The 20,418-nt window shown below is 38.1% G+C and overlaps 1 long non-coding RNA gene across 5 annotated transcripts in view; it reads right to left on the reverse strand.

The window, feature by feature from the left end:
* The window catches only part of LOC107399731 (uncharacterized), a 186,050-nt gene that overhangs the window by 29,411 nt on the left and 136,221 nt on the right, over positions 1-20,418 (reverse strand). Inside the window, exons 5-7 of one of the 5 annotated variants that reach the window (XR_013042044.1) lie at positions 14,055-14,139; positions 13,453-13,648; positions 8,293-9,171 (exon numbers count right to left, since the gene is read on the reverse strand). The exons of 2 other annotated variants lie outside the window; for them this stretch is intronic. This is a non-coding gene — a long non-coding RNA (uncharacterized LOC107399731). Of the gene's footprint in view, positions 1-8,292; positions 9,172-13,452; positions 13,649-14,054; positions 14,140-20,418 lie in introns of those variants that run through there. 2 more of the 5 variants (XR_013042045.1, XR_013042041.1) reach the window with 2 other exon arrangements.

Consider the following 20,418-nt stretch of genomic DNA (forward strand, 5'->3'; position numbering starts at 1 on the left):
AGTTATTGTTGGTATAGCAGAAAGACATTAGACACTTTTTAAGCTTTTTAAGAAGAAGTTTTAAAATATTTAAATTTATAAGGCTATAGGACATTTTAAGTCTATAAAATGCTCTATATTGTTAATATTTTGACTTAAAAGGCTAAAAATTAGGGTCCCAGCAATAAGCACCAAATACTAACCAAAAACTGGGATGTTCATTTCTTGTGATGCAGCAAGACAATGACCTAGGCAAAGGGCTTAGAACACTTTCTACTCCATGAGTCTTGACCCTTTGGTTGTTAAAAAATCCTTTTTACAGGGGAAACCAAGATCCACCTGCATGTCAGGTGTTTGCATTCAGATTCAACAACGGCAAAACTACAGTTATGTAATAGCATTGAGAAAGTTGAGAAACAGTCACTTAGAGAATGTTTCTCCTTACTCAAGGTCTATTCAGGCTTAAGAATGTTGTCTAGCTCCCTTGTCTTTGCTAAATTTGTTAAGCTTAAGCTATTTGGATAAACTGAGTCATATAAATGTTTTATAATGATATATTATTTTGGTTTCTTTACTCAACCTGTATTTGATACTAGAAGAGGTTCAATTTAAAATCATTGTTTTTTTTTTTTTTTTTTTTTTTGGTTTTTTCAAGACAGGGTTTCTCTGTGTAGCTTTGCGCCTTTCCTGGAACTTGCTTTGAAGACCAGGCTGGCCTCAAACTCACAGAGATCCGCCTGCCTCTGCCTCCCAAGTGCTGGGATTAAAGGCGTGCGCCACCACCGCCCGGCTAAAATCATTGTTTTTTAAGGCCACTTATTGTAGACTGTTAGAGAACATAGGTAAATAGTCAGTCATAAAGAATCAAGTTCTTTAATTGTTGTCATGCTAAGTACTGATGTAATTAATTACAGGGATAAGCTTTACTCAGTTCCTTCCATATGTTTTCAGGGTTGAGCTTAAAACAAATAACTAGGAACAAAGTTTTTCTAATCAGATATACTTGGACAGAACTCATACTTCAGAGTTTTGCAGAATATGGCATTTAAAATGTTGATCTAAAAGCTTATTATATCAGACAGACTTCCAGATTCTATCAGTGACGAAAGGTCTCCAAAGAAGTTTACATATGGGGCATCACAATTTCTCTGCCTGGATTATGGCTACACTGACCACAAGAGAGGATGCCTCAATGCAAAGCCTGCCACCTGGACCAAACCCAGACTGTGGACAAAGAGGAGGACATCAGAAAATTCATTGCAGCCTTTTTTGGCTGGACAATGTAAGATCAGTCTGCCCACGTCCCTCTTCAAAGGAAAAAAATCTGCCGTATGGGCCTGATCGCCAAAGAAGATGACGCTATTCTGATACTTGTGCCCTCTAATGCTATGGAGACCTGAGTATGGACTGGTTCCTGTATTTATAGAATCCAAAGCTCCTTAGCATTCACTCAGATATAATTTATCCTTCTCAGATCTCTGATAATACTAACAGCTAGATTAGCTATAACTTTGTCAGCTTGGCAGCATCAGACAACCAGATACTTTCACAAGGCTATAGCCAGCATTTTAGCTCATTTTAAAGAAAATATTCTAAAATATACAAGTTTAAATAAGTCCTAAAGGTTTAAATATGCGTCTAAGAAATATATGAGAATATGAAAGCTTATAAGCTTTTATGATCTCAGAAAAAGATTTAAGATATAAATGCAAGTTGTAAAGAGATAAATAACAGATTTAGATTATAATGTTTCTGATTGCCCTCCCATTATATGATATAACAGTTCAGAGCTTATCATTTAATAGAGTTCTGATAAGCTTGTAGAGGAATAACTACTTACTATTCGGTCACAAGCTCAACATTTTAGATATATTTTAGTTTTCGTCTAAATATATCTAAATATAAACTTAGAAGTGCTTCTCATCAGCCAAAAATCTATGTCTAATTTATACCTGGTTCTCAGAACAGAAGGAAAATGCACATGTTTTTATCCCAAATCTGTAGTTCTTGTTGGGACTCAAAGATATGAGTACACTTCTGCTGTTTTACAGATACCTGTCACCTGTTTTATCTATGATATGGATTTTGAACAGATTGGTGATATTAATATGTCTAAATGTTTTATGTCATTTTGTAAGATAGTTTGTGTATGACTCAGAGAATTAAAAGAGTCATAAAATTTTGATCCACTTCACAGAGGCTGGAAATTACAGCTTATTCCTAAAGATGGTATTTTTTTCTCTCTCCTGGTCTTGGAATCCCTGCTCTTCCCAGTTATCAAAGATGTGATCCTAAGGGTTCCAAACAAGTTCATAAATTTTAACTTCTGTTCCTAGTTTCAATTTGTATCAATGGATTTCCACTTGAGCTTCAGTTACTGACTACACTGCTCTCGAGGACTATGAGCTCTGTACTCACTAATAGCTGAAATGGACCTGCCCAGCCAAGGGATTGTTCCTATTCTTTACATCTGGGTAAGATAGCTACATGCTTTTGACAAATGCCCCATTGCCCAGCTTTTGACCAATCTTTCAGCCTTTTATTTGGGGGTGGGGTGCCCTAACAACAATGCCCCAATGCCAGCTTGAAGAAGTTCCAGAAGAGACTACATCATCCCAAATTCCCTGTCCAGAATAAGGCTGAAATGCTGGGTCAAAAAGAAACTCCCTGGCATAGAGGCAAGACAGCCAACTATAATGCCCATTGACATACCAGAAAAATAGCTTCAGAATTATCAATTGATAAATTTATTAACTGAAATGGTTCTGCAATAGGATAAGACATTTGAACTTTTTTTTGTGCAGAACCAAGGAGATATTACTCATAAATGAGAAGTATAGGGCCTTAAGAATGGCAATAGATACAGATGTCACTGCCCTGCAAAAATCTGTTAGCTAATAGTTCTTAGGTTCCAATACCCCTGGCCCCCTGCACTGGTAGGATTCATGATTGACTCCTATAATTGGTACTTGTGAAGCAGAAAATGTGGATGGGCTCCAAAACAGCTTGACCACACAGCTTTCATGACAGGCTTAGAGACCCAGACATAGCTCTTCTGACAGGGTTACTGGCAGACAACACCCAGACCCAGAAAAAGCCATAACCTGACCCCACCCAGGGTGGGCCTCTATCTAAGGAGAAGTACCTAACCTTCCAAACATTCCAAATCATTAGATAAGGTGGCCAGATGTCCCTGAGTTTAGCACACACCTATTTTTGTTTTACACATACCCCTATACAAATGTCAGCCAGTCAGGCTACTGTAGCCTGGAAACCCCCTGACTGTAAGCACTACTATGATGAAAACTCTATGCCTCCCTGGCGCAGGGCTTTCTACACTCACCTCTGCTGCAGACAGACAGAGAGACCAACCCCTTGAGCTTGAAAATAAAGGTTCTTTGCTTTTACACATGGGATTCAGTCTCTGGTGGTCTTTTGGGTATCATTGCGATCTGGCCAAAACACACATACATGTATATACAGTATCATATAGTACACCCACACATAAGCAAAGTCTACAGTGAAACTTTAGAAAACTGGAAAAGTCAATTAAAGAAGAACCAGAACCTGATAGGCATTTCATGGTTATAGACGGTCAGGGTTAATATTATGAAAATGGCCATCTTAAATAAAAGCAACTAACAGATTCAATGTAATCACCATCAAAATCCCAGCAAAAACTTCTAAATAATTGTAAATTCATGTGGAAATACAAAAGATTCACTGTAGCAAAAAAAAAAAATCCCTGAACAATAAAGAGCAAGAAATATCCACCATCCCATATTTCATGTTATACTATAGAGCTAAAACAATAAAAATAATATAGTATTCACATAAAAACCAAGAGATCTAGGATAGAACCAACTGCAGGGGTTTGTGAGAATGTACAGCAGTGACAACTAGTGATTAACAGGTCAAACCACCATACCCATCTGATGGGGAGCCCTACCCGGCAAGGCCATTGGGTCACTGCCTGTGGAAACCAGTTGTTTTCTGTCTGCAATTTCTCTCATGTGCCACTACATTGCTTCCCTAAGAACTGATATGGGTGTTTTCCAACTGCTTGGGTGTTTATCTGGGGAATACACTCCTCTTTGGGCATACTTATAGTTGTGGATGGTCAGGAAGTTGATTTCTGTTTAAGGTGTATAATTCTAATGTATAGGAATAATACCAGAGTATTCTTCTACTGACATAGGAAAGTAACGATAGTCTCAGTCTCAAAGACAGCTAATGTTGGACTTCAGAACAAATTCAAAATAGACTAAAAAATGGCCCCTGTAGAAATCACACAGAGACTAATTCCCAGGTGTTGTATATTGCTAAATCAAGGCCAGGCTGTTTACATTGAGATCTGGCCCCTTGCAGTAGCTCTCTTTTTGCACGTACTCTGACTGTGCTCAAGGTTCAGCCAATTGTTTACTATCTGGGATCTCTCACCAACTTTGAGCTACGTGCATAAGTCAATGTGACATTACTAGCCTGAGAGAAACTACGTGACTTAGCTCGTGTTTTGAAAATAGGTAAGGCCCTGAAAAGGTAACTTATGGTTGTCCAGAGTTTGGCTTGGGGCAGCAGTGGAGGTGTGGAGAGAAAGGGCTATGGAGAGCTATGAGAGAGCAGCTGGAGAAGGTCAGTGAAGTGTATGTGTGTGTGTGAGTAAGAGATGAAGAAGAGTCATAATGAGAAAAGTGTGAAGGAGTGAGTGTATGAAAGAGTGAGTAAAGCATGAGTGAGTAATGTAAAAGAAGGTGTTTAGTGGGTGTGAGAGAGAAAGCTGTGTGAAAGAGCTGCTGCTCTATAGAGGATCCTTGCCTAGGAACTGTGTGAAATGCTGTATGGTGACAGAGCTATGTAAATAAGATGTTTAGCTGTGGCTGTGTGGAGATTTGTAACTATGTGGAGGCAAGGAAAATGGAGCTGTATGTAAAAGAGAAATATGAGCTGGGCTGTCTTGGCACACGCCTTTAATCCCAGCACTCAGGAGGCAGAGACAGCCTGTTGTACAGAGCGAGATCCAGGAAAGGTGCAAAGCTACACAGAGAAATTTTGTCTTGAGAAAAGAGAGAGAGAGAGAGAGAGAGAGAGAGAGAGGAACAAGAAAAATGTGTAGCCATGTGAAAAATGTATGTATGTAAAGATATGTAGCTGTATGCAGTAGTGGTGAGATATGTAGCTGTGTGGAGACAGAAAGAGTCAGAAACCATTTTAAAGCTAAAGTAAATAGAAAGTTATTATCAGAAAGCATGTGTGGGGTCAGGGTGGTTGTGCCTTTAATCCCAGCACTCAGGAGGCAGAGGCAAGCAGATCTCTGTGAGTTCGAGGTCAGCCTGGGCTACCAAGTCAGTTCCAAGAAAGGTGCAAAGCTACACAGAGAAACACTGTCTCAAAAAAATAAAAATAAATAAATAAAAAATGGAAAATCATCTTGCCAGGCAGAGGTAGTGCATGCCTTTAATCTCAGCACTCAGGAGGCAGAGCCAGGCAGATATCTGTGAGTTCGAGGCCAGCCTGGACTACCAAGTGAGTTCCAGGAAAGGCACAAAGCTACACAGAGAAAACCTGTCTGAGAAAAGAAAAAGAAAGCATGTGTGTATCCTTGTGAATTTCCTTATTTTACCAGTGAGATAGAAATTTATTTTAAATAACCTCAGATAGAAAAAGTCTAGCCCTCAGCTATATGAGAATTTTTTCTTAATCCTAGCTACTCTGAGGTTTTCTATTCACAAACCTGGGGCAGTTTTGGTGATCTGGCCTCCCCCAGTTTGTGATAACCGAAATGTCTGTCAAAAGAGAAAAAAAATTGTTGAAGTGATTCCTAATGATATTCTGAAATACTCATAGACTGTCACCAGGACTTCACTCAGCAGTTGATGGAAACAGATGGAGAGACCCACAGGCAAACATTAGGCAGACCTTTGGGAACTGTGTTGAAGAGGGGTTGGAAGGATTATAGGTGGTAGAAGGGCCAAGAACCCCAAACGAAAAACCACAGAATAGATCAACTAACCTGGGCTCATAGCGATTCAGAGAGACTGAACCAACAATCAGAGAACTTGCATGGGAGTGACATGCACATATGCTACATTTGTAAATCTTGGTCTTTTTGGGGACCCCTAACAGAGGAAGCAAGCTCTGACAGTGTTACCTGCTTTGAGGATCCTTTCTTCTTACTGGGTTTTCTGCTCAAGGATTAAAATGAGAGGAAGAGTCTAGTCTTACTGCAACTTGCTATGCCATGGCTGGCTGATATACATGGGAGACCTTAACTTTTTCTGAAGAGAAAGGAGGAGTGGATAGTGGGTAGGGGAGGTTTCCTGGATGGATTCGGAAGAGAAGTGGGAGGAAGGGGAAACTGTAATTAGGTTGGGGAAAAATTCACTAATTAATTAACCAATTAACCCCCCCCAACACATAGACCGACAGAATAGAGTTGAGGACTCACATATAAACCCACACAAAAATGATCATCATATTGTTCACAAAAAATGTAAAAATTTTTCAATGAATGGTGCTGATTAAACCGCACAGCTACATTTACAAGGATAAGATTAAATCTTTACCTCTTACCATGCACAAATTCAATTGCAAATTGATTGAGGACTGCAACTTAAGACCTGATGCCTTGAATATGATAGAGGAGAAAGCAGGAAACCTACTTGAACTCATTGACATGGGAAATGACTTTCTGAAAAAGACAATGATTTCACAGGCATTATGTTCCACAATTAATACATGTGACCTCATGAAATTAAGGGTTTGTATAACAAAAGATTCCATCATTTAATTGAAGGGACAGCATTTGGATTGGGAAAAAGGTCTTTATCAGATATGCATCTGATAGTTTGTGGAATAAAAAAGCACTCCTAAAACTAAACACCAAAGAAAACAAACCTTCTGGCTGGTGGTAGTTCATGCCTCTAATGCTAGCACTCAGGAACAGAGGCAGGCAGATCTCTAAGTTTGAAGCCAGCCATGTCTACAAAGTGAGTTCCAGGATAGACAGTGCTACACAGAGAAACCCTGTCTTAAAAACAACATAAAACAAAGTAAAGCAAATAAACAACAAAAAACAACAAACAATAACAACAAAATAATCCAATTAAGAAGTGGGCCATTAATGTATAAGTATATAAAAATACTTATGCTATTACAGTTGGTGGTGAAAGAGGCCATGGATTGAAAGAGATCAGGGAGGAAGGCATATGGGAGTGTTTAGAAGGAGGAGGGAGAATAAGTACTATAATTAAATTATAATCTCAAAATTAATAGAATTTTAATAGTGAGGCCATTAAACTTAATTCTCAAAAGATTAAGTTCAAATGGCTGAGAAATATTTTATAATTCAACATTCTTAACTCTGAGGTATTAAATTTAAAAATACTCTGAGATTTCAAGTCACACCAATGAGAATGGCTGAGATAAACACACAAGCTAAACAAATGCAGGCACAGGTGCAGGGAAGGAGGAACCCTGGTAGAAATGCACACTGATGCATCCACTATGGAAATTATGAATGAGCTAGAATTAGTGGTACAGGCACAGCTGAATAGAATGGCAGAAGTCATAGGGCCAGCACAGCCGCTTGACAAAGATCCAGGAAAGCTGAGCCACATGATGACTGCCAGGACACCTTTTCTTTTTCATCTTCACCTGTTGAGTACTTGCAGGACTTTTAATATCTGTGCAATATTAGAAAAACTAGATTGATGGAAATTTTCTTATGAATCATTTTACACCTTCTCCCAGGAATGGGAGAACATAAGCTTCCCCAGAACAGTCGTGAACATACTATTCCCCTTGCTTCTAGAGAGATATCCTTATCTATGTGAAGGTATTTCCTATGCCTTGGAGGTTGTGACACACATAAAGAAGCCAGAGGAATGCTCATATGGTTATGAGACATTCTTTAAACATCTGTCCCTGTACTTACACAGAAACAAGACATTCAAAACAAAGTAAATGTAAAAAGGTCAACAAGATTTGGTGGGCTAGAGGAGTTGGGCACAGTTCAGAGTACAAGCCTTTATCCACTGTGCATTCAGACAATTATGTGGCACACAACTCTGCCCTACCCAAAGACATATTGATGAGCAAAGTATGGAGTAGAAAGACAATAAAAGTATGAGACCAAAGTTAGAGAACTACAACCTCACCAGTAGGTATTTATTTTAGTTTGGTCCTTAGAGCATGACTGACACTTGATAAAATAGAAATTCAAAGACCCCAGCTAGACTTTGTGAATTTTAATGCCTAGGTGGATGTTATACCTTGTATTTTAACAACTCCCAGGTGAAGCAAATGCCCATTAAATTTGAGGAACAATTAGTAGCCCTAGAGGAATATCAGAATTAGGGAGAACTGCTGGAGAGAAAAGCAAATATCCAGTACTGAAGAAAAGACTGAATTCTGTACCTATAATTAAATTACCCTGCTTGATCAATAGGAGGCATGTTTCTGATTAAAGGGAAATATCATATAGCAGGTAGAGGAAGGAGTTAAACAGTGTACATGCTAGTGGAAATTAAAGAGGAATAGACAAGAGATTGTAATAATTGTATTTATACAAGACAAAGTGTCTTCTGGAATTAATGAGGAGGCCAGAGAAACCTGTGGAATCAATTTTATGTAGAAGGAATATGTTACAAGATTTATTTTATTTTAGGATGAGATAGAGCAAGTCTAGTCTGAGGAGTGGGGAGTAACAGTTGAGAGATACATTACAGTGAACTGGAAGGTAATAGGGTGGTAAGGAGCAGATCCTAATTGTGAGGCAGATAAGGGAGGTCTCACAGAATTCTGAGATGCGGATCTAGTTGGAGGATCAGGTAAGCAAGTGGCTAAAGAGCTAAGGATGTGTTTGGGGTGGGAATGAACAGAATAGCTGTCTGTCTGATTAGGGAAGTCTCTAAAGGCCTTTATGAGCTTATTGACTAGGAAGCAGCAGGCCTACCTGGTGGTGATGGGAAATGGAGTCTTAAAGGAGTAGAGCTGATAAAGGAGAATTTAGACTTCAGATGACTATTCTCATATGCTAAGATTAAAAATCAATACAAGTATACAAACATAGACACCGTACAAAATATCATTCTTATTCCTTGGTGATGATGTCTATACATGGAAAAGAGAAGGTATTACATAAATAGTTGAATTTCCGAGTTGAGGTTGATTTGTAGTGGTAAATCTTGAATGCTGTAAACAAAATATTTCGTGTAAATTTCATAACCACAGACAACAAGAAAATTAATTTCTTCATAAAAATTCTCTGCTTAATACAACTTTAGTCAGATTTCCCACCTTTGATTAGGACTGTTTTAGCAGTTTTCAATTTTAGCAAAGACCATGCTATCCTAGATTAAGACGAGTATCCCATAGTAGATATGGAATAATGTTTTTCATCTGCCACCACCCATCCATGGTATCCTGTCACACTGAATTAACTTCAGCCAGAATCCCAAGTAATGCTCAATAATCATCAATCTTCTGGCCTCCCTAACTTTTCCTGGATCATAAATCCACACTTTCCTATATTTTACTTTGTGTTAAACCAATCTCTCTCTACACATGAAAACTCTGTGTTAGTGGTCTCTTTCTATACAAGGCTTAATTTCTCCATGCTTTAATAAGTTACCATTGAGTTCTAGACATGGTAGTATACATCTAATAATCTAGCACATGGAAGACAGAGGAAGGAGTATTGGCACAAATTTAAGGCCAGTTTGGTCCAGTCCAGCCAGTTCTAGATAAGAAGATCCTATTTCAACAAACCCACTGTCCACCCCAAATTATTACTGAATATGTTTCAAATATTACACACATATGCACACACACACACACACACAAACAGATATCAGAATACTGACATATTATGCAAAATTCATGTGAAACTTTAAAGGGTCTCTCTCTCTCTCTCTCTCTCTCTCTCTCTCTCTCTCTCTCTCTCTCTCTCTCTCTCTCTCTCTGTGTGTGTGTGTGATTGCAGAAAATAGGCAATCAAAAGTCCTTTTATTGGTCTCAGCCATAACAGCCATAGTTATAGAAATATATGGTAGTAAATTGATTTGGAAATTGTAGTTAAAATGAATCTCACTGAAACAGAAAAGTAATACACTGTGCCATCAAAAGCACCAACAACTATTTCAAGAAATTTTGACAAATATATTATAGCAATACAAAATATATTGAGAGTGGCATATAAATCGACATCTCTTGTAATCATAACAAAACTGTGAAAGTATTTTCATTTGTTATACAAGCTAAAGTTTTTTCAAGACATTTCTAAGGCTAGATCCAATGAAACAAGTAAAAGCTTAAATATAAAAGGTTGATATTTTATTATTTGTATTTATATTTTTGTTTTGAGACACGGTCTTGTGTGGTGGTAATCTAATTGTACTGAAATGTGATTTTGATTGTATGTTAATAAATGAAGTTGTCCGGGGGTCAGAGCTATTAGAGCCATAGCAAGAGTGTGGTGGTGGTGGTGGTGGCACACGCCTTTAATCCCATAGATCTCTGTGTGTTCAGGGATATAGCCAGCATTGGAGACATATGCCTTTAAGACCTAGGGGGCTGTACATTCAGACAGTGACGAGGCAGTCATGTGTTTGGGTTTACAACCAATGAGAAGGCAGAACAACACACTATAAAAAAAAAAAAAACAAAACGAACAGACAGGAAGTAGGTCTTTTTCAGGAAGCTGGGACACCGCAGGCAGAAGGGTGAGATTATAGCTCTGAGCTCTGACCTCTCGGCTTTCTCCTTTACATTGTTTCTGTGTTTCTTATTTAATAAGACGGTTGGTTACATCAATAGTCTTGTTAGCCTGGAACTTAATCTGTAATCCAGCCTGGCTTGAAACTCATAGATATCTACCTGTCTCTGCTTCTGAAGTACTGGGATTAAAGACATGCTACACCTGGAACAGTTATATAAGACAGAGTCTCAGTAGCTGGCTCTGACCTCCAGATACTCTTAACTACACTTCCCAGAAGCATGATAATAGGTGTGGGCCCCAATTGCCTGACTTTGAATATTTTCAAATTTGCATTGCACATGTGTACATTCTAGTGAGGGTAAATATAAGTCCATGTATTAAAACAGTAATACTGACTATCAATGCGGTACATATAGGTGATACCAAAACAGAGTGTTGAATATGGCAGGAGTATTGTGTATGAGGCTAGCCTAAACTAAAGTGTAAGACTTGGTTTCAAACTACCAAAGAAAAAAGAAACTACCAAGCTCCCCAAAAAAACTAACAAATAAATGCTGAAATTTTGAAGGTAAGTAAAAAATTTAGAAAATATAATAAGTCCCTTTCCAGTGACACAGAAATGAAAACCAGGATAGGATGTAGCCTGCCTTTTCCAGCACTTCAGAGCAGAGAAAACTGGGGCCCTCCACATGCTACTGTCTCCCTCAGTGCTGGGATTAAAGGCATGCACCACCAAACCCACTGAGGCCTCATTTCTTATGTCCCAGAGTACATGCAGAACATAGGCTGCAGTTTTCTGCAGGAATAATGGTTTTCAAAATGGGCTCTGATTGGGACAGTGGGTGCTGCAGAGTCTAAGTCAAGGACTGATGTTCAATATATGACACTGTTACAAAGGACTTGTGAAGAAACTCAGCCAAGTACTCAACTAAGATATTCCAGGTTCCATTCTCAGCATCTTATAATACAGAGTATGGAGGTGCATACCTGTAATAACAGCACCCAGGTTATGGAGGCAGAAGGATCCAAATTTCCAGATTATTTTCTACTGCTGCAAGCTACAGCAGTAAGATTTCAGCTAATTATGACAAGCTAATACCTGGAAGAAGCCAAGGGTCTTCAAGTGGTAAGCTGAGGCTCAAGGAGTCTTGGTGATAATAGCTTTTGATTATTAGCCATTTCCTACTATGAATTTCTTGTGTGTTATATAGCTTTTCAATAGTTCATTGGTTAGTCTGTCCCTTCTTCTAATGAAATATTTAGATAACCTCCTGTGCAGTAATGCAGCCAGGATCCCTAATTTCAGGCCTTTTTGTCATAATCATCATCATCAGCATTTTGGCCAGGACCAACCCTGGATGGAAGAAAGTATCTTATCAGAGATACCTCTGTACTCTCTCATAACAGACTTAAGCATCCAGACTATCTGTTTGAGAAGGCCTGGAAGATGTGCTTTCCAAAGTCTTATCACTTGTTTTAGATCCACCTTTTAACTATTAACTGAGAACCTAAATTCTACTTATAGATACATCACTCAGACTTAGGAAACACAATCACCCAATGTACTCCCCTGCCCTTGTAGCTTAAAAGTTCAGCAAGTAAACTAAGAACTATGCAGTAGTGTGGCACAAGGAACAACATGGTGGACTCCATGATGAGCAGTCTGCCTCCTACAGAAGTAAGGTGACAGTGGAATCAAAGTTATTAATGACAGAGGATAAATTAAAAGTAGAATTGCAGATGAGTTTCATTAGTACTATCTTAATTACTGACAAGTGTGAATGCAAAACCCATAGCTCTTTTCTTAAAGAGTAAATGTAGTTTATTCTGGATCCATTCTGAACGACCAACCATGATTTATAAACATAAATTTAGGTTTATTTCACATTCCATTTCCAAAATGGAAGCAGTTCCAAGAAGGTTTTTTTATATATTTCATACAGAAAAAGGTCATAAATCAAGGCAAATTTAAAATACAATGGGAGTTACATCAGAGAGACAGATACATCAAAATGGGGAAGATTTTTCTGTAGGTGTAACATGCTATCTGATGACATTATTAATTTTTGGACTGGTAGAATTTAGTTGACTGACAATTTAACAGACTCTGAAAGATTTTATGTTTTGTTTTGTTTTTAATTTGTTAGTGGCAATCTATTAGTTCTAACACAACTTGGTCAAGAAATGCCTGTTCTGGAAGGCTGATATTAGCCTAAGATAAGATAACTAGTCCCTGGACCTGCAACATTTCAATGTCTCCACAGTACTGAAATTCTAATCAACCAACCAGTCTCTGCATACAGGGATTCTTTTCAAAAGCCTTCATTTGCACAGTGAAGGTAAAGTGAAAGGATACTTGGCTAAATTTTGCTGAATTTTATGGAAAGAAAACACACAATGTCTCTGTTTATGCCATTTTCAAGTACCCTGATCTATATGTTATAAATTAGGTTAATGATGACTATTTTTGTAGCTTAGTGGTAGAATTTTTTTCCGTACTCTTTATACTGGGTATAATTCCTGACATTGTGTGGAGGGAGTCCAAGGAGTCCACAAAAGTGAGATATTCAGATTCACTGAAGACCAGAGGGGATACCCAAGCCCTTGACCTCTCACATACATTCATTAAAACCCATAAGGAAGTCATGCTAGGAGATTCACCCTGTGCAAACAAATTATGTCTCATGTGAATGCATTCTCAGTGTGTCACCTAATATGGTTAGTAGCTTTAGGCAGATTACAGAAAACGTTCTTACCTCTTGTCCAGAAAGATTCTAGGGCAGAATGATTATATATGAAGATGAAGTCAAAAGGTCAGTTGTGTCACAACAGCCTTTCCATCAGGCCATTTCCTGCATAGCTTTTACTATAGGTAATTATTCACTCCACAGACAGGATCATCCTAGTCCTACAGGGATTCTGAATGTCAGAGGATGTTCTTGAATGCTATACCTCAAAAAACAGGAGATTGAAATGTTGTATGAGTTGGTAATTGAGGTAGCCATCTAGACAGCCACTGCTAGGGTCCAAAAATAATACTTTCATGCTAGTATGGGCATAAACTCCTTAAGGACTGCTCTACTAGGCTCTTCATTTCATTTCTTGGCTGTGGACTCTTTGTAAGGTATGGACTAGGCCTTTACGCAGATAGTGTTGAGACCTGTGATCTTTGTAGTTTAAGACGCAGCATGCAGCAAAGAGAGGAAAACCAAGAAAGACAAGGAAAGAGGAAAATAAGAGATATAGGAAATGAGAAAGATGAAGAGTCAAATGTGGAAAATACACATAATATCCTAATGTATTTGGTATAATCTATAGGAAGCCATCAATTGGAGCATCAGCATAGTACTAGGATTACCTCTAAGTAGTCAACACTCTATAGAAGAAATCTGAGAAAAGAGATGATGAGCACTGAAGCTTAAGGTTCTCCTCAATGTGGGGTTCTGTGAAGAAAGGAAATAAGCCTCAAAACAAATAGAGTTTGGTTGTGGAGACAACAGGGGAGGATACTAAATGCATTGTAGTACAGGACAATATTCAGCATCTTGACAATGTATGTTATACCTGTAGAAACACAAGAACCAGAAAAAGCAACATAAATAGATGGAAATTAATGATAAAAATTGGAGCAGAAATTAAGAGAAGAGAAATGGAAAAAATAAAATAATTAATAAAGTAATCCCAATCATAATAACTAAATCAAAGTTTCCCCATCTCCTATTGCTCTGACCCTTTAATACACTTCCTCTTGTTGTGGTGACCACCAACAATAAAATTATTTTTGTTGCCACTTCACATTCGCAATTTTGCTACTGTTATGAATCATAGTATACATACCTGTGTATTCTGATAGTCTTATTGACCACTGTGAAAGGATTGTTTAATGCCCAAAATGGTTGTGAACAATGGGTTGAGAAACACTTGCTTAAATTAATCTGGGAATACACATAACTAAGGAAATTAAGTACTGCTGTTATTAAAAACTTTAAATCTCAAAGAACGAAATTGATGGATATATCCTCGTGTTCATTCATTAGAATAACTAATATTATAAAAAGAGCTAAACCACAAAAAAGGCAATCTATAGACAGTGCAATTTCCATCAAAATTTAAACGATATTCTTCACAGAAGTTGAAATTAAATGCTATAATTCCTACAGAAGCACACAAGACCCTTAACAACCAGAGCAATCCTGAACTTTAATAACAATGCTATAAATATCCTCATGATTGATCTCAAGTTATAATACAGCCATATTTAAAAGTGGGAGATGGCAGGGTAACATGAGGAGAGGGAGGGGGAATTGTGGTTGAAATGTAAAATTTAAAAAAAAATTAAAAATGAAATAAACAGCATTATGCTGACAGCAAAACAGAAAGAGCGCTCAGGAGGCAGAGATCGGCAAATTCCTGAGTTGAGGTCAGCCAGATCTACAGAGCAAGATCCATGATAGACAGAATCATCTCATATCAGGGAGACTCCTGGAGGTCCACAGGAATGACCTCATGTAGAACTCCTGGTAGTTTTGGAGAGGGTGCCTGAATTGGCCTTCTCCTGTGGTCAGATGGATGACTACTCTAATTGTCATCACAGAACCTTTGTCCAGTGAGTAATGGAAGCAGATGTAGATGTCCAAGGCCAGGTACTGTGCTAAGCTCCAGGAGTCCAGTTGAATAGAGAGAAGAGGGATTATACAAGCAAGGGGAGTGGTGGTTAAGATCACAATGGGAAATACATAGAGACAGCTGATTGGAGCTCATGGGAGCTCAAAGACTCTAGACCCACAGCTAGCGAGCATGCATGGGACCAACCTAAGCCCTCTGCATGTGGGTGACAGTTGTGTAGCTTGTTCTGTTTGTGGGTCACCGAGCAGTGGATACAGGATCTGTCTCTGGCACATGAGCTGACTGTTTGGAACCTGTTCCCTGTGGTGGGTTATCTCCCACGTACTTAATGCAGCAGGAAGGAGCTTAGTCCTGGCTTTACTTGATATGCCAAGCTTTGTTGACTCCCATGGGAGGCCTTACATTTTCTGAGGAATGTGTGGGGATGAGAGTGCAAAAGAGGTGGGGGGCAGGAGCAGAAGGAGAGAAGGGAGGGTAAACTGTGGTTGGTACCAGACTTGCAGTCTCTTGTCTCTGTTTGAATTGTTTAAAATATAAACTGGGTCAGGATCCTAAAAGAGATTTAAGGATGATAGCATATGTAAACTGCATGAGAATAAGGTATGTATAAATTAGTAAAATCTTCTATTGGAGTTCAGCTCTTCCTTGGGCATTAGCTACTGCTAGTCACATGTTTTCCCCCTTTTAATAATGAGCTTTTCCTCTATTAATCCTTAAGTATGCAGGGTGATTTCTCACTGGAAGGCATATTACTTCTAGAAGTGTAGAAACGAATTGGAAGTGGAAGGAGAAAGGGGACTATAGAAGGTATGGAGGAAGGATACGATGAATATACAAACACATTACATATTTGCATGAAAATATTTGTGTAATACCCATTACTATAAACAGTGAATATATACCAATTTAAAAGAGAAATTGATAGTGTGTACACTTTGTAGAGATTGAAAATATAACAATAATCCCAGAGGCCAGTTCTCTATCTTCACAGCTAGTAAATGTGTTACAGTGAATTTATTAGAAATAGTGAACTAGGCAATATTACTTTACAACTGGATAGTATTTCAGATTAAAAGCAGCATTGTTCAGAGAAATAAGGGGAAATCAGAATTATTATAGTTAAATTTATATTCACAATACTAATCGGAGTACACTAAAATAAGTGAAAGTTGTAAATATGAAATGCTTCTCTCAGGTTGAATTTATAGTTTGAGAATAAAAATGTGCATTTGTCCAGTACAAATTTAGTTCTTTTTTTTTTCTTTTCTAAAGTTGAAAGTAATCAAGTATTTACCAGGTCTCAATTTGTGGGAAAGGTAGAACATATGTACTAGCTCTGTTGTTCCATATTGTTATGTAACATGAATCAAATATATGGGGTATTTGAAGACTCAAAAAAGAAAGTAGAAATGAAAACAAATAAGAATGCTGTGTTTTTAAGTATTACTGAGCTGGTGATTAATTTTCTTTTGTTGTGAAAGGCTAGGAACCCAATAAAGTGCAGAGAGGGCACCACAGGAAGTCCTGCAGTTCTAGTCTGAGGTCTGAAAGAAGAGCTAGTGCATATTTCCCCTCTACTCTCTTTCCTTTATCTTCTCCAATCTTTCAAGTCACAACCCTCTGGCCACCCAGTTGCCATGGGAACAGTGACTCCTGTAAAAATAGAAATGGAAAAGTCATCAACACACAAGTAGGAACTTTCAACACTTGGAGCTCCTGTACAGCGGAACAATTCTCCTCACTTTTGGTGTTACAATTGCTGGTATAACCCATCTGCTCTGTACCCCAGGAAACATGTATTTTATGCTGCAACTTTTATTCCCACCCATCATTGTGTTTTTTATCTTTTCTTTTTGTCTGTCTATCCTCTATCCAATCACTCTTGATATAAACATCATCTTTGCTATATGAATACAAAGTGACACAAAAGCATACAAAATACTGAATCTTTGCTAAGAGTCCAGTACAACTGTTTATATACACAAATGTTCCACATCTCTTTTCAAAGCTTGATGGTATTCTAGATAGCATACTAAAGCTTTATCCCAAGATTGCACAATGCATAGTTATGAACGCCAGAGAACATTTAATTCTGACTTTGTTGGTAGTCCTATTCCCTGGCCACAGTTGATTGGACTGTGCCAATGTAGCATAAAGGCAGCTTTAGACAGTAGATGAATGGATGGTCGTGGCTGTGTTTAACAGAGTGTTATTAAGAAACAAAAATTAGCCGGGCGATGGTGGCGCACGCCTTTAATCCCAGCACTCGGGAGGCAGAGCCAGGCAGATCACTGTGAGTTCGAGGCCAGCCTGGTCTACCAAGTGAGTCCCAGGAAAGGCGCAAAGCTACACAGAGAAACCCTGTCTTGAAAAAAAAAAAGAAACAAAAAGTCATGAGGTAGACAGGACTTGTTCCATTGGTTATTATTAAACTAAGAGAATAGGTAAAATACTGTTTATCCCAATAGGAAGGTAAGGAACTGGCCTCATGAAGGCAAGGAGTATTGTGTTTACACCCCAACAGAAACTGTTGACTTAAAAATTGTGAATATATTTAATTAATAAAACATAACATATATTTTCTCTTTCAGAACTATATATGACATGAAATAGTGCCTAGGTACTTTGATGTTATTATATCCATTTACACTGTATTTGAAACATACACTGCCAAAGTATTTTTTTCTCTGTTTCTTTAACTTTCTCTAGGCTGACACATATATTTCTTTATGAAAAAATATTATTACTAATAAATACCAGGAATAAATCCCTGTAAATAAATACCAGGAATCCCCATCCTTGTTACTTCCTCATCCTCCTCCATCCACATTTCAACTATCAGGTCCCTCTGCTTGCTCCCTGTGCCTGGATTTGGGTCATGTATTGCATTACACTATTAGGAGAGGAGGGAGCCTAAAAATATACAAGGCTGGCAGTGTAGTGGTGGCTTACTTTTTTTTTCGTTTGTTTTGGTTTGGTTTTTTGAGACAGGGTTTCTCTGTGTAGCTTTGCGCCTTTCCTGGAACTCACTTGATAGTCCAGGCTGGCCTCAAACTCACAGAGATCCGCCTGCCTCTGCCTCCCAAGTGCTGGGATTAAAGGCATGTGTGTGGCTTACTTCTTTAATCTGAGCACTTGGGAGACAGAGGCAGGTGGATCTCTATGAGTTCAAGTCCAAAGTGGTCTACACAGTGAGTTCCAGGACATCCAGGGCTTCACAGAGAAACACTGTCTAAAAAAAAAAAGAAAGAAAGAAAGGAAGGAAGGAAGGAAGGAAGGAAGGAAGGAAGGAAGGAAGGGAGGGAGGGAGGGAGGGAGGAAGGAAGGGAGGGAGGGAGGAAGAAAGAAAGAAGGAAAGAAAGAGAGAAAGAGGGAAAGAAAGAAAGAAAACGAAAGAAAAGAAAGTGAATTTCTTTCCTAGAGGGTTGTATATACCTTTAATCCTAGTACTTTGGAGGCATAGGCAGGTGGAACTCTGTGAGTTTTAGGACAGTCTGGTCTAGAGGGCAAGTTCCAGCATGGACTCCAATGCTACATAGAGAAACCCTGTCTAGAAAATATATATATATGTGTGTGTGTGTGTGTGTGTGTGTGTGTGTGTGTGTGTGTGTGTATGGCTATTTGATTATTCAAACCATGATATCCAAATAATTAAAATCTCCCCAAGAATCCTATAATGGGGTAAAGGAAACAATGCTGACCTGGTGCCAGCTGGAGGGAGAATTTGTTTCCCAATGATAAATTTCACAGTTCAGACATCTTATTGGAATTCCTTGCAGGACATACCTGGACCAGAAGATGATGGCTCAGTGATGATGAGATCACACTTTGATCAGAACTTCTGAATTCTGTGTACTTCTTCTGCTCAAACTAAACCTCATGTCAGGACCCCGAAGACAGGATGGAAGGGTAACTAAATTCTTTTATTTGTTCTTCTTCCCATGTGACCAAACTGAACAAATCTTTCCATGTTTTAAGTGTTGTTTGTATCTTAAATTAGAATTTTAGGGACTGGTGGCCTAGTCTGGCTTGTACGGGCTGCCAGGGCTAGGGTTTTAACCTAAATACTATAGTAACATGAATGCTTGGCTTTAATGCTTAGGAAGCTTCCACAAGAATCCTAAGTCAGTTTAGCTAGAATTCCCAACTTCTTATAATATTGATTTCTATTAATTCTAGGCTGAAATTCCCATGTTTCCTGCTGAATTCAGAGTTTCTTCCATTGTTTTCTATCCTCCTAAAATTTCTCATTGTCATTAGTTAATAGTAATGTACATTTTATGTTTTTGTTTATCAGTTTAAAGAAATTCCAACATAAACATATATAATAAGAAAAGGGAAAGAGATTTTGAGAGAACTCATGACAAAGTTACATAGACATGTTTAAGGACAAGAAACAAAGTTATGGAAAATACCTCAATTAACTATTTGTAAAAAGCTTTGGGGAATTTGGAAGTACAAACTCTTTCTACTTTTTTAAATAAGTCAGCATTTATTGGACATAACGAGTACTATGTAAATATTTTTTGTAAAGCAAACATGCAGTATGATATTATAAGTAAGCAGAAGCAGCAGGCATGGCAGCACACCTAGGAAATGCAGACCATGAAAAAACTACTCAGAGCTGAAGCTGAGGTGCTGAGTTCCAGACCATATTGGGGTACAAAAGGAGACAATATTGTTTCAGGGAAACAACATTATTATCATCCTACACACTGAAGTTCTCTGAAAAGAAAAAGACAACCTGTGTTTAATACTCTACAAACCTGGTTTACTGTGAAACTGCAAAGTTGAAAATTCAAATCCAATTTATCTCAGATTATTTTTTTAAACTAGGTGAGCCCTGAAACTGATAGCTTCTGGAAGTCAGAAGGAAGAGAGGTGAATGTAGCTAAGATTATCAGACCATAAAATATTTTTTTCTAAAAGAATAGTCCCTCTTTTAAGCTTTTAGCATAAAGAATCATTTCATTAAATCACAAGATCGAGTGCTACCAAAGAGGAAAAGTGCATATTCATGGAACATAAACCCTAACAAGTAGTCAATGAATGATGTCACAACATGTCAGTTAAACCATTTTGCAGCAAATATGAAC

The sequence above is a fragment of the Peromyscus maniculatus genome, chromosome 1, assembly GCF_049852395.1.
Source record: "Peromyscus maniculatus bairdii isolate BWxNUB_F1_BW_parent chromosome 1, HU_Pman_BW_mat_3.1, whole genome shotgun sequence".
NCBI lineage: Eukaryota > Metazoa > Chordata > Mammalia > Rodentia > Cricetidae > Peromyscus > Peromyscus maniculatus.